General features: G+C 40.2%; 1 non-coding gene across 1 annotated transcript; it reads right to left on the bottom strand.

Annotated features, from left to right (window-relative positions):
- Positions 1–1,034: 1,034 nt before the first annotated feature.
- Positions 1,035–1,106, bottom strand: Trnah-gug (transfer RNA histidin (anticodon GUG)). The gene has a single exon. It is a non-coding gene; the product is annotated as a tRNA-His (tRNA).
- Between the last annotated feature and the right edge of the window lie 10,799 nt (positions 1,107–11,905).

The following is an 11,905-nucleotide window of genomic DNA, read 5'->3' as shown; positions in this document are numbered from 1 at the left end:
GGTATGGCTTTAAATGGTAATACAATATACTGAATTGGAAGGAAAATGTACTTGCCTTGCTGGTTATCAGAAATACAACTTATTTTATTTATTTATAAATCTAAAAATCTTTCCACATTGTGGGACTCATGTCCCTTGCATTTCATATGTTCTACATATTATGCTGCTGAACAGAAGTAGTGATCTAATAAGAATGCCCTTTAGGTTTCACTAAATAGTGAGAATGGCTCAAATGGCTCTGAGCACTATGGGACTCAACTGCTGAGGTCATTAGTCCCCTAGAACTTAGAACTAGTTAAACCTAACTAACCTAAGGACATCATAAACATCCATGCCCGAGGCAGGATTCGAACCTGCGACCGTAGCGGTCTTGCGGTTCCAGACTACAGCGCCTTTAACCGCACGGCCACTTCGGCCGGCAAATAGTGAGAATGATGAAAAATATTTTACATACTTATGTGGAAGACTATTGCAAATATAACAGAATTTGTAGAGGTAGTATTAAATACTGATTCCTCATTATGTGGACATGAAACCCCTCTTTTTGCTTTGTGTTACACTAATGAGGATTACAGTTCTTATTTGTCTCTTTTGAATTTTTTCTCACATGTTTACGAGTTTCAACTAGCAGGCACATGAATACAAGATCGTATACTGAATAATGCTGTTGAATTGGGCAAAGTAACAATTTGTGCAGTGTTAAAACTTGCTGTAATGAATAACATTTGCATTATTACTTCCACTGGTATTCCAACTGTTGTGCTATTTATTATCAATCGAAAAGCTTTCAGTACTTCAAAATAATTATTAGTGCTTCGTTCCGTTCTGACAGACCTTGCGGTTGTCTTCAGATATAGGCAATGAATAAGCGCTTCTCAGAAGTCAATCTTGGCAGGTCATTTCTTTTATCGTATTTTTAAAAAAAATTACGCGACTGATGCACTTTAGAGGAAAGCTTATTCATTGCACTGATTAACAAAATTTTCGTATTTGGTCGTAAAAATAAAGTCCTCGCCGTGACAGTGTTTCACCACTGCCGTGACCAGGATTCGAACCTGGGTTATTGCGGCCACAACGCAATGTCCTAACCACTAGACGATCACGGCTATACCGAGGACATGCGAAGATGTACTACCTTAGCGGTATACTTACACAACGTCGTCTGATGTATACAGCGAAGTAAGACATACTTTTTTGTAATTCTGCTGTTCGTTTTGTTTTCGTGTTTTCATCGTGGAAGTTCAGAAGAATATAAATTAAATTAAGAGTAAAGGTTAAAGGCAGTAAAAAAATGTCACGGACTGGGAATAGCTGTACCAGTGATACTGAAATTTATCACTACCGGTAGAATAATACTATAGTACTATAAACAGAATTGTAAACGACTGCCAATACGATTCTAATTTTAAGGAAATCCAAGACTGATTTTTCCTTTGTAAGCTGTCGGCAAAGCATTAAAATTATTGGGAAACATTACGTAAAAGCATAAGCAGTAAGTTAACAATGACGGAATTTAAATCTATGAATCTTAGGCATCCGCAAACCTATTTTCTTCTCTCTAAACTCAAGTCACTATTCTAGTATTATACAATTATTTTAATATTAATCATGAAAGACCATCGTTACAGTACGTAAACCCTTTCCTTTATATTCCGCATTTGGGAATTTGAGCAGCTATACTCTATACTTTAGTATTATCCGTAAGTGGGGCATTCATTTTTAAGGCGAAATCTTCATAGATGGAGTGGTACAAAAACAGTTTACGTCATGGCGTTCTTTCTGAATTGTAAAGCCTAAGCCGGTAGGAAATTAAAGAGTATCACTACTCTTTATTTGAGCGACGGAAACGTATATGAGAGTCAAATAATTACAAACATGGCGAGACGACACTGCGCAAACAATACACGGTATACTGAATTCGTGTAACAAATGTACCAGTTCTGTTTATCTTGTTTAAAGAGAGGCATTTATATTAATACATTCCATGATATGGATTCTTGAACTTTCAAACTTGTATTCGTGACGTGATTGTAATGAATCATCCATTGATGATTACACAAGACCCTCGTTTCATCAAAACAATGTCTAACAACAAAGCATAATCAGAATGAAGATGAAGCACACGGAATCACTTTAATGAAAAGAAAACAAACATCTTACTCTGAAAAACCTGTTGTCCCATATATCCTTATTATATTTTTATAGAGCGTAATTAATGAAACACTTCACACACTGCTGATGGCATTGTTGTACTACAGTTCACTGTTTTACCCACGCACATAACAGTGAATAGGAAAATCTATGGAGTGAAAACTGGAGACTGAGGAACCAGGATGTTTGTCGTCCACATTAATTACATGCCGAATGCCGTCAATCAAGGGAGCCAAGTAAATGCAGTACTTCTTGATTCCCTGAAACATTTGACTCAGTATCACAAACGCTTATTAACGAAAATTTGCGATGGAATTTAATATTTCTTGCTAGGGTTAATGCAGAATGTTACTTTTGACGGAAAATCATCTACAAATGTACAAATAACTTAGGCATGCCCCAGGGAAGTGAACTGGCACCTTTAATTTTAGCCCTTAATGACTTGGCTGACAGTTTTGATAATAACCTCAGAATTCTGCAGACGATACAGTTATCGATCTATAACTAGCGAACCCGACAATGCTCCGCAACTGCTAAATATGTATGGGAATTGCATTTACGTCCTGATCTCCTTCTTCCTCCCTCTCTGTCTACCACCTTCACCCACTTTCCTGTCCATTTCCTCTCTCTCTCTCTCTCCATTCCCGCCCCCTCCGCTGCTGTTAATCCCCTTTTCATTTCTTTCTCTGACGTCGAGCCTTGTTTATCGTTGGTGCAAACAAAACCTTGATTGGGAATTGAAGTCGGTTAACACTATTGTGGTCGATGGGACACATGTCCCACAAACCTAATACGCAATTTTAAGCGTCGCGACATATCTACCGGGGAGCTTTCGGAACCTCGAGAAAAATACTACGTGCCATGTGGTGGATCCATGTAGAATACTGTGACCAATAAAATGGGGCGGTGTGTATTTATAACTGGCACATGTGTGTTCCGCGAAAAACAGATGAAATCACTACCTTCTCCGTTCTAAAAATGTCTGAGTTAATTATATTTTCTTATACATCCACATTGTTTTGAAACAACACTAAACTCCTCAGTAAATCTACTAATACGTGCACAATTAGTATTTAGTGGGATGTACATGAACCAGAAAATTTCATAAACTGTAGAAAAACCAGGTATGTGATACGGCAAATCCATGTTGACTTTGTAAGTTGAAAATTTGTATGTTGTATTTCACACTTTTAACTGTCTTGGGAATAAATGTAAGTTGGTTGTGATTCGTTATGTTTTTTTCCATATTTTCCATGATGATAAAATCACTCTACAAACAAAAACTGAACTCTGAAAATCCTAGGTCCACATGAAAACATGTTAGATTCATGTGACACCTATGCCATACCAATTTTGAAAACTGTTCAACTTAAATTTGTTTGGTGGTGGAAGTGTATTATTGATCATCACGGAAGGTAGTTTTAGAACTTTTATTTTTGACTACATATAAAATAAATTTGAACCACAAAAAGGTTAAGATGAACGGATAAATCAGTTGCGACCATTTACCACAGCTATATCGTTCGCCAGTCAAGATGGTTAGACTGTGTCAGTGTTAAATACAACAATAAATCAGAGTAAGTATGCATAATAATACAGAGCAAATTCGCATAAGTATAGCATAACACTAAATGACACATAGAGCGAGAAATTTTTTAACAAGTACATGATCACCTCACTTCATATAGCACTGCATTGTTTAGGGAGTCCAGTTTGCTGTTTCACTGTCAAAGAACTTATTTAAACTCTACAGTGGTTTTTAATGGAGATTTTGCGACATTTTTCCTCGAAATTTCACAAAGTCCCAGGACTGTATTTTAGATTTTAGATGATTAAACATTTTAATAGCTACTGTTGAAAAACTGTCCTGCATCATAGAGAGTTGACAGCTTTGGATGTCTATGTATTCCTTATTGCATGTGTTACAATAGGCGATTTTCATATGTTAAAAATATGGTTCAGATTGTTGTTACTCTGGTTGATTATAACATTTAAATAGTGTTTCACAAAATCTCTGTTATTTTAATGTAAATCATTAAATATCAAGATCTGGTCATGTGATCGAGTAGGATGAAGCTATACTTGTGTTTTAGGAGTGTTAGTCGAAGTTACAAGGTTTTTATGTACTGTTACTGCAAATACTTTAGCTGTTTAGTGATGAAAAACGCATTTAAAACTTCTAAGAAATAATACAGAGGAATTTTGTGAATGCTGATTGTGGGAGGCTGGCGATGGTGAATGTGTTTATGCTACACCTATTTAGAGCGACGATATGTGCAACGATGGACATTCTTTTCCCTGCTTCCTGCAACATTATTAAACTCGCTCAAAACTAAGTAATTGTAGAAGTTTTGCAGATGGGTCCACATATTATAACTATGTTGTCAACTATCATTCATGAGTTACGACCCAAAGCACAACAAAATTAACCTTGGCAAAACTTAGAGCTGATTTCCTGTGTAGAAGGCACTCAGCAGATCTATTTCACCCATCGGTCATTCCGTGGAGCAACAGATAGTGCATTCGACTGCAGTGAAAGATGTTACATGTTTGAATTCTGGAAGAGTCATGTATTTTTAAAAGTTTCACATGAATTACGAAAAAAGTGTTAGCATGAACTGATTGTAGTATATGTTTCGATTGTGGGATTTATTATATATAGCTTTACATTAGTCTTAGTCTGAGAGTTGGACAACAGTGAATAAGTGCATTTACTTTGCAAGTGAACAATTCACTTTTTTGGGAAGCATTGCTAGTAGTGCAGATATCACCATACCTTCACAGTACAATGAGGTGTAGGACCGTGAGATTATAAGGTAAGATACAAAGAATGTACAATGTGTGGGTGACAAAAACATCAGGGCGGTGATGTTTGTGAGTGTAAGCTAACTTTAGTGTCTGAAGCATACTCACTTTATTCTATGTGTCTTGAAAGGAGGATATAAGATGAACATCAACAAAAGCAAAACGAGGATAATGGAATGTAGTCAAATTAAGTCAGGTGCTGCTGAGGGAATTAGATTAGGAAATGAGACACTTAAAGTAGTAAAGGAGTTTTGCTATTTAGGGAGTAAAATAACCGATGATGGTCGAAGTAGAGAGGATATAAAATGTAGACTGGCAATGGCAAGGAAAGCGTTTCTCAAGAAGAGGACTTTGTTAACATCGAGTATAGATTTAAGTGTCAGGAAGTCGTTTCTGAAAGTATTTGTATGGAGTGTAGCCATGTATGGAAGTGAAACATGGACGATAACTAGTTTGGACAAGAAGAGAATAGAAGTTTTCGAAATATGGTGCTACAGAAGAATGCTGAAGATAAGGTGGGTAGATCACGTAACTAATGAGGAGGTATTGAATAGGATTGGGGAGAAGAGAAGTTTGTGGCACAACTTAACTAGAAGAAGGGATCGGTTGGTAGGACATGTTTTGAGGCATCAAGGGATCACAAATTTAGCATTGGAGGGCAGTGTGGAGGGTAAAAATCGTAGAGGGAGACCAAGAGACGAATACACTAAGCAGATTCAGAAGGATGTAGGTTGCAGTAGATACTGGGAGATGAAGAAGCTTGCACAGGATAGAGTAGCATGGAGAACTGCATCAAACCAGTCTCAGGACTGAAGACCACAACAACAACAACAACAGGATGATGAAACTGCAAAAGTTTAAACAATAAGGATCCTAGCAAGACAATAAAAAGATAAAAACATTGTTTCTAATAAAGTAAAAAGTGTTTGGTCACATTAACTAGAAAATATCTTTTTGACATGATGCGTGTGAACAGCGATTGTAAATGTAAGAGCATGTAAACAGCAAGGAAAACGCAGTAATATTCTGTTTCTGATTGATGTGGTGAAGTTTTGCAATTGTGATTTGGTTTCCATATGAGAGGACTGTCGATTCATTTCACAAGTAAGTTAAAATATTGTTTCGAGCTAGATTCTAAACAACGATCTATGGAAATCGTCTTATAACATTCAATGAAACTATCATTGCTTTTCTTTTTGGCTTCTTCTACATTCTTTCTGTAATATCGTTTTGCTTGTAAATATCAGCTGGAGAACACTTCCTTTGCACTGGGAGTTGTTGTTGTTCTGTAGTGATCATGTAATAGCAGTATGATGATATTTTAATTTTTCAACTCGTCAGTATACCACGTTTTTTCTTTCACACTGTTGCCATGTTGTGTCATGTTTGCAGGAAATTTTTTGGTTTACTGTGGATACTCAAAATCAAATTTGGTTTTGATGATATGGAAAACTCTTTAAATGCGCCAGTCGCTGCCATTTACCATAATCCAGGCTGCCACTTTACTGCAGATACTGCTGTCTGAAAAGCATTTAATGTTTCCTTATTATGACCCTTTTTGTGAATATATGATTAGAATGCCACGTTACAGTAAGTTGATTTTTATCTCTTGTGGATGGTTCCATAACTAATGCACCGTGGCCAGAAATCATTGGGTCAGTTACAATCATCTCACAGCCCCATGCATTTAGATTTGTGATCACAGTGTGAAGGGATATGAGAGAGGCCTCTATAGCTGCTGGGTCTGAGAGGATGTTAACATCAGTGACAGTATTTTGCATTATTTTAATCTGTAAATAGTTAGGATAACAAAGTTGTGGAAAATTCAGATTCCATAGTAGTATTAAAATCACAAGCTGATGAGACCTAAATACAACTTTCCTATTTTCGTTCAAAACCGACTGCAAGGAAGAAAACAATAAGCACATTGTTGCTTATACATTTAAAAATGTTTATATTGTCGAATGCTTTAAATACTCTGTTATCATAGTTAAAACTAAACGTGAAAAAGAAAATGAAACTACAACTTTTCACAGCATAGCATTTCTTTCTTGCAGTCAGTTTTCACAGAAAGCCTGTACATTGTCATTAAAATATATATCACTTATGTCCCTCTAAATGTTTGTCAGAGTATCATACAAAATTTTGAATTAATTGGACAAGAATATATATATACAGTATATATATACACTCCTGGAAATGGAAAAAAGAACACATTGACACCGGTGTGTCAGACCCACCATACTTGCTCCGGACACTGCGAGAGGGCTGTACAAGCAATGATCACACGCACGGCACAGCGGACACACCAGGAACCGCGGTGTTGGCCGTCGAATGGCGCTAGCTGCGCAGCATTTGTGCACCGCCGCCGTCAGTGTCAGCCAGTTTGCCGTGGCATACGGAGCTCCATCGCAGTCTTTAACACTGGTAGCATGCCGCGACAGCGTGGACGTGAACCGTATGTGCAGTTGACGGACTTTGAGCGAGCACGTATAGTGGGCATGCGGGAGGCCGGGTGGACGTACCGCCGAATTGCTCAACACGTGGGGCGTGAGGTCTCCACAGTACATCGATGTTGTCGCCAGTGGTCGGCGGAAGGTGCACGTGCCTGTCGACCTGGGACCGGACCGCAGCGACGCACGGATGCACGCCAAGACCGTAGGATCCTACGCAGTGCCGTAGGGGACCGCACCGCCACTTCCCAGCAAATTAGGGACACTATTGCTCCTGGGGTATCGGCGAGGACCATTCGCAACTGTCTCCATGAAGCTGGGCTACGGTCCCGCACACCGTTAGGCCGTCTTGTCACGCCCCAACATCGTGCAGCCCGCCTCCAGTGGTGTCGCGACAGGCGTGAATGGAGGGACGAATGGAGACGTGTCGTCTTCAGCGATGAGAGTCGCTTCTGCCTTGGTGCCAATGATGGTCGTATGCGTGTTTGGCGCCATGCAGGTGAGCGCCACAATCAGGACTGCATACGACCGAGGCACACAGGGCCAACACCCGGCATCATGGTGTGGGGAGCGATCTCCTACACTGGCCGTACACCACTGGTGATCATCGAGGGGACACTGAATAGTGCACGGTACATCCAAACCATCATGGAACCCATCGTTCTACCATTCCTAGACCGGCAAGGGAACTTGCTGTTCCAACAGGACAATGCACGTCCGCATGTATCCCGTGCCACCCAACGTGCTCTAGAAAGTGTAAGTCAACAACTACCCTGGCCAGCAAGATCTCCGGATCTGTCCCCCATTGAGCATGTTTGGGACTGGATGAAGCGTCGTCTCTCGCGGTCTGCACGTCCAGCACGAACGCTGGTCCAACTGAGGCGCCAGGTGGAAATGGCATGGCAAGCCGTTCCACAGGACTACATCCAGCATCTCTACGATCGTCTCCATGGGAGAATAGCAGCCTGCATTGCTGCGAAAGGTGGATATAAACTGTACTAGTGCCGACATTGTGCATGCTCTGTTGCCTGTGTCTATGTGCCTGTGGTTCTGTCAGTGTGATCATGTGATGTATCTGACCCCAGGAATGTGTCAATAAAGTTTCCCCTTCCTGGGACAATGAATTCACGGTGTTCTTATTTCAATTTCCAGGAGTGTATATATATATATATATATATATATATATATATATATATATATATATATATATATATATATATATATATATATACAGCTGAAAAAATAGTATACACTTTTAGAGGTTTTCAGTTTACTCAAGGTTTATTATTGCAAAAGTGCAAATGCAATACATGAAATTATTACATTTACAGATCAAAACCACAAGTGGTTCTGCGGTACTAGGTATCAACCTATACTGAAACATCCATGTTAGTAAGTGATGTAGCCTCCATAGATGGTAATGGCATCGACTCGATCATAAAGATGGAGAATATTGTCCTGGGATATGTTATGGTCCATCTCACATCTGCTGGACCTGTTCACTAGAGTTGTTGGTTTATGAGTCACATGAGTCACTTTTCGTCCCATTGTATCCCACAGTGCTCAATTGGAGACAAGTAAGGAGAAGGCCAGGGAAGTTGCTTCATGCCTTGTAGAGAACGTTGAGTTCAATGGACAATGTGTGGGTGAGCATTCTCCTGTTGGAACAACACATCACCTTCCTGTTGCAAGAATGGGTCTAACAACATTCTGACTTACCAAGCACTAGTTAGCATCCCCTCTAGGAACACCAAAGGTGAACTAGAGTTGTAGCTTATCACACCCCTGACCATACGGTCTGGGGTGTGGCCAGTGTGTCTTGGATGAATGTATTCTATGAGACAGTGCCCACTAGGTCTACACAGTATGTGCAAATGACCATCACTTGCATGCAGGTAGAACCTCCTTTCATTGCTGTAGACCATGATGCGCCATTCCATCTTTCAAGTGATCCTCTGATGCATTCAGTCAAGCCTTGCATGTCGATGCTGTGGCATGAATGGAAGACAGGGTAGGGGTGTGGGTGCCTGTATTCCCATGGCTAATAAATGGTTCACAACAGTTTATGTTGACACATCTGTGCACATCTGTGCTGTGGCAGTTGTATGATCTGCCACTGCTGCTCTTACAATCTTGGTGGGTGGCTGTACTGCATAGAGGTCCAGAACCTTATCTACAGGTGTCAGAATGTTCACAAGCATAGTTGCACAAATGATGCAGCAAGTCCAACTTGTGTGGCAATTCCCTGAAAGAAAATCCCACCACTCAGAAGGCCACAATTTGACCCTTTTCAAACGCTCCCAATTGACTGTAGGAAGCACAAGTGCAGCTCTATGGCATGGTTGCCTGCCTGCTTGCTTCACATGCTTACACCACACTGAACCTCATGCCTGTGAGCATTCCCTATTAAAGGGTAGACACAGTTGGTGCTGTGGTAGCTATTCCAGTACCCTCTGTTGGCAGACGAATTGAAACCATCATCAGTACGTCTACTGTCCTCTAGGTGGCAGATGGCGCTGTAATCACAGGAAATGCTACTCAATGGCCTTTGAATATTCATGGCGCATAGAATAGTCCCCTGATCGATATGTCAGAGGAATACAACACTGCGAATGGGGCTTCCAATTAGAAGTTATGAAATACTGGCCTGTCCTATCCTCGCATCATGGAGGTTGGGTCCCATCTGCCTTTAGATATTCGAGGGCCATTGAGTAACATATCGGAAATTATACCTCTGATTACAGCGCCAACTTTGGAGAAATGAAGAAAATGATTCAGACAAAACATATGTAGATTTTTCCACAGAATCATAGTTTGCAATAAAAAACGAGGGTTACTTTTGAAGATTTCAAAGTTGTCCCCCCTCCCCCCCCACTTCCCACCCACCTACGCACGGGGTAGGATGGTGAATCGAGTGTGGTATCGTTGGATGTCCCTCTCTGAGACAAAAAAATGAATCATAACCTTTTTTATCTGTTGTGTAGTTTTCGAGATGTTTCAATTTCTTCAATTAAAATGAACACCCTGTACATGCAGGGTGTCTCTAAAGTCATTATCCATTTTATTGAAGGAAAATAGTGATTGAAAAGACGATTTTATTGAGAATTTTTACTCATATTTCTACATGACCACCATCTAAGCCAAAACAAATACTCCATCTTTGAATAGTGGATCGTAATGTGACCTGCTGCTTCCCTGATACAATTCCGTAGATCAGGCTTTTGCTAGTGTACACTTTGAGCTTGTACTCCCTTGCAAAAAAGTCTGAGGGATTAAGGTCCGGTGAATGGAAAGCCCACAGTTGAAGTGCGCCTCTGCCTATCCACCTCCCTAGAAAGGTTCTGTTCAGACAATCACAGGCGATGTGTGCAAAATGTGGAGGCGCACAATCGTGGTGAATCCCGTATGCCATCATCTTGACACTGCAGTTCAATGGCCTAACATGTCTAGGTAGCTGTTACCTGTTATTCACCTCAGGGCAAAGAAAAATGGGCCAAACAGTTTTGCTTTTGTCATACCCAGCCAAACATTGAGCTTCTATGTATCACATTCCCACTTCGATACCTCATGTGGTTTTTCATATGCCTATATTCAGCTGCTGTGTCCGTGCACTTTCCCACAACCGTGAAATGGGGCCTCATTGGAGAATAAAACGTCGTCCATTAAATTCCCTTCCTCTACAGATTCCAGGTGGTCATAGCACATTGCCTGACGAAAGGCGAAATCCTAAATGTGATAAGGACGTTTTAGTAGAGTGAAACGTAGGATTTTCCACATTGTGTTCCGAGGATATTCAGTTTTCTACTGAGGTGTCGAATTGGCGCCTTAGGACTCTTATCACTGGCAATTTCAACGCTGCACTGTTTCTGCCGATATGCGTGGTCGTCCATGACGTGCCTCATCACACACACTGCCAGTACACTTAAATTTGTTCACAAGCAGACGAACGTGTGCCCTTGATGGGGATGGTTTGTGGAATTTACAGGTAAATTCCACTTTGGCGTCGTCATAAGACAATCCACTTACTCAGGCAAAAACAATGGCAACCCATTCTTCTGTGCAAAATATCTTGCACGAAGGTACTGGTATCTGTAAAGAAAAGGAAAACGAATTAGTGTTTTCATGGAAATTGTTAGTGACTTTAGAGACACATACACTAAAGTGTCAATATCTGAAGAGACAAGAGTCATAACACACACACACACGTGTGTGTGTGTGTGTGTGTGTGTGTGTGTGTGTGAATATTTACTAGAGCAACATGTAATAATTTGAAGCAAATTGGTCAAGAACCTTTCAAGGCTTTTTGGTAGCAATGTTAAACAACTTCTTGTCTTTATATAGTTTTAGACAAGTATAGATGATAGAAGCTGCACAGATATTCCGTCAGATCTAGATAAGATTTTGAATGGGCGAAAGAATTTGCAACTTTTTACAAATGTTTAGAAATGTAAAATTTTTGACATCACAAAACGAAGAAAACAAAGTACTGGTATTCT

Source organism: Schistocerca cancellata, chromosome 8, assembly GCF_023864275.1.
Source record: "Schistocerca cancellata isolate TAMUIC-IGC-003103 chromosome 8, iqSchCanc2.1, whole genome shotgun sequence".
Classification (NCBI taxonomy): domain Eukaryota; kingdom Metazoa; phylum Arthropoda; class Insecta; order Orthoptera; family Acrididae; genus Schistocerca; species Schistocerca cancellata.
The sequence above is the reverse complement of the archived record's forward strand: the minus strand, read 5'-3'. Positions and strand labels throughout refer to the sequence as shown.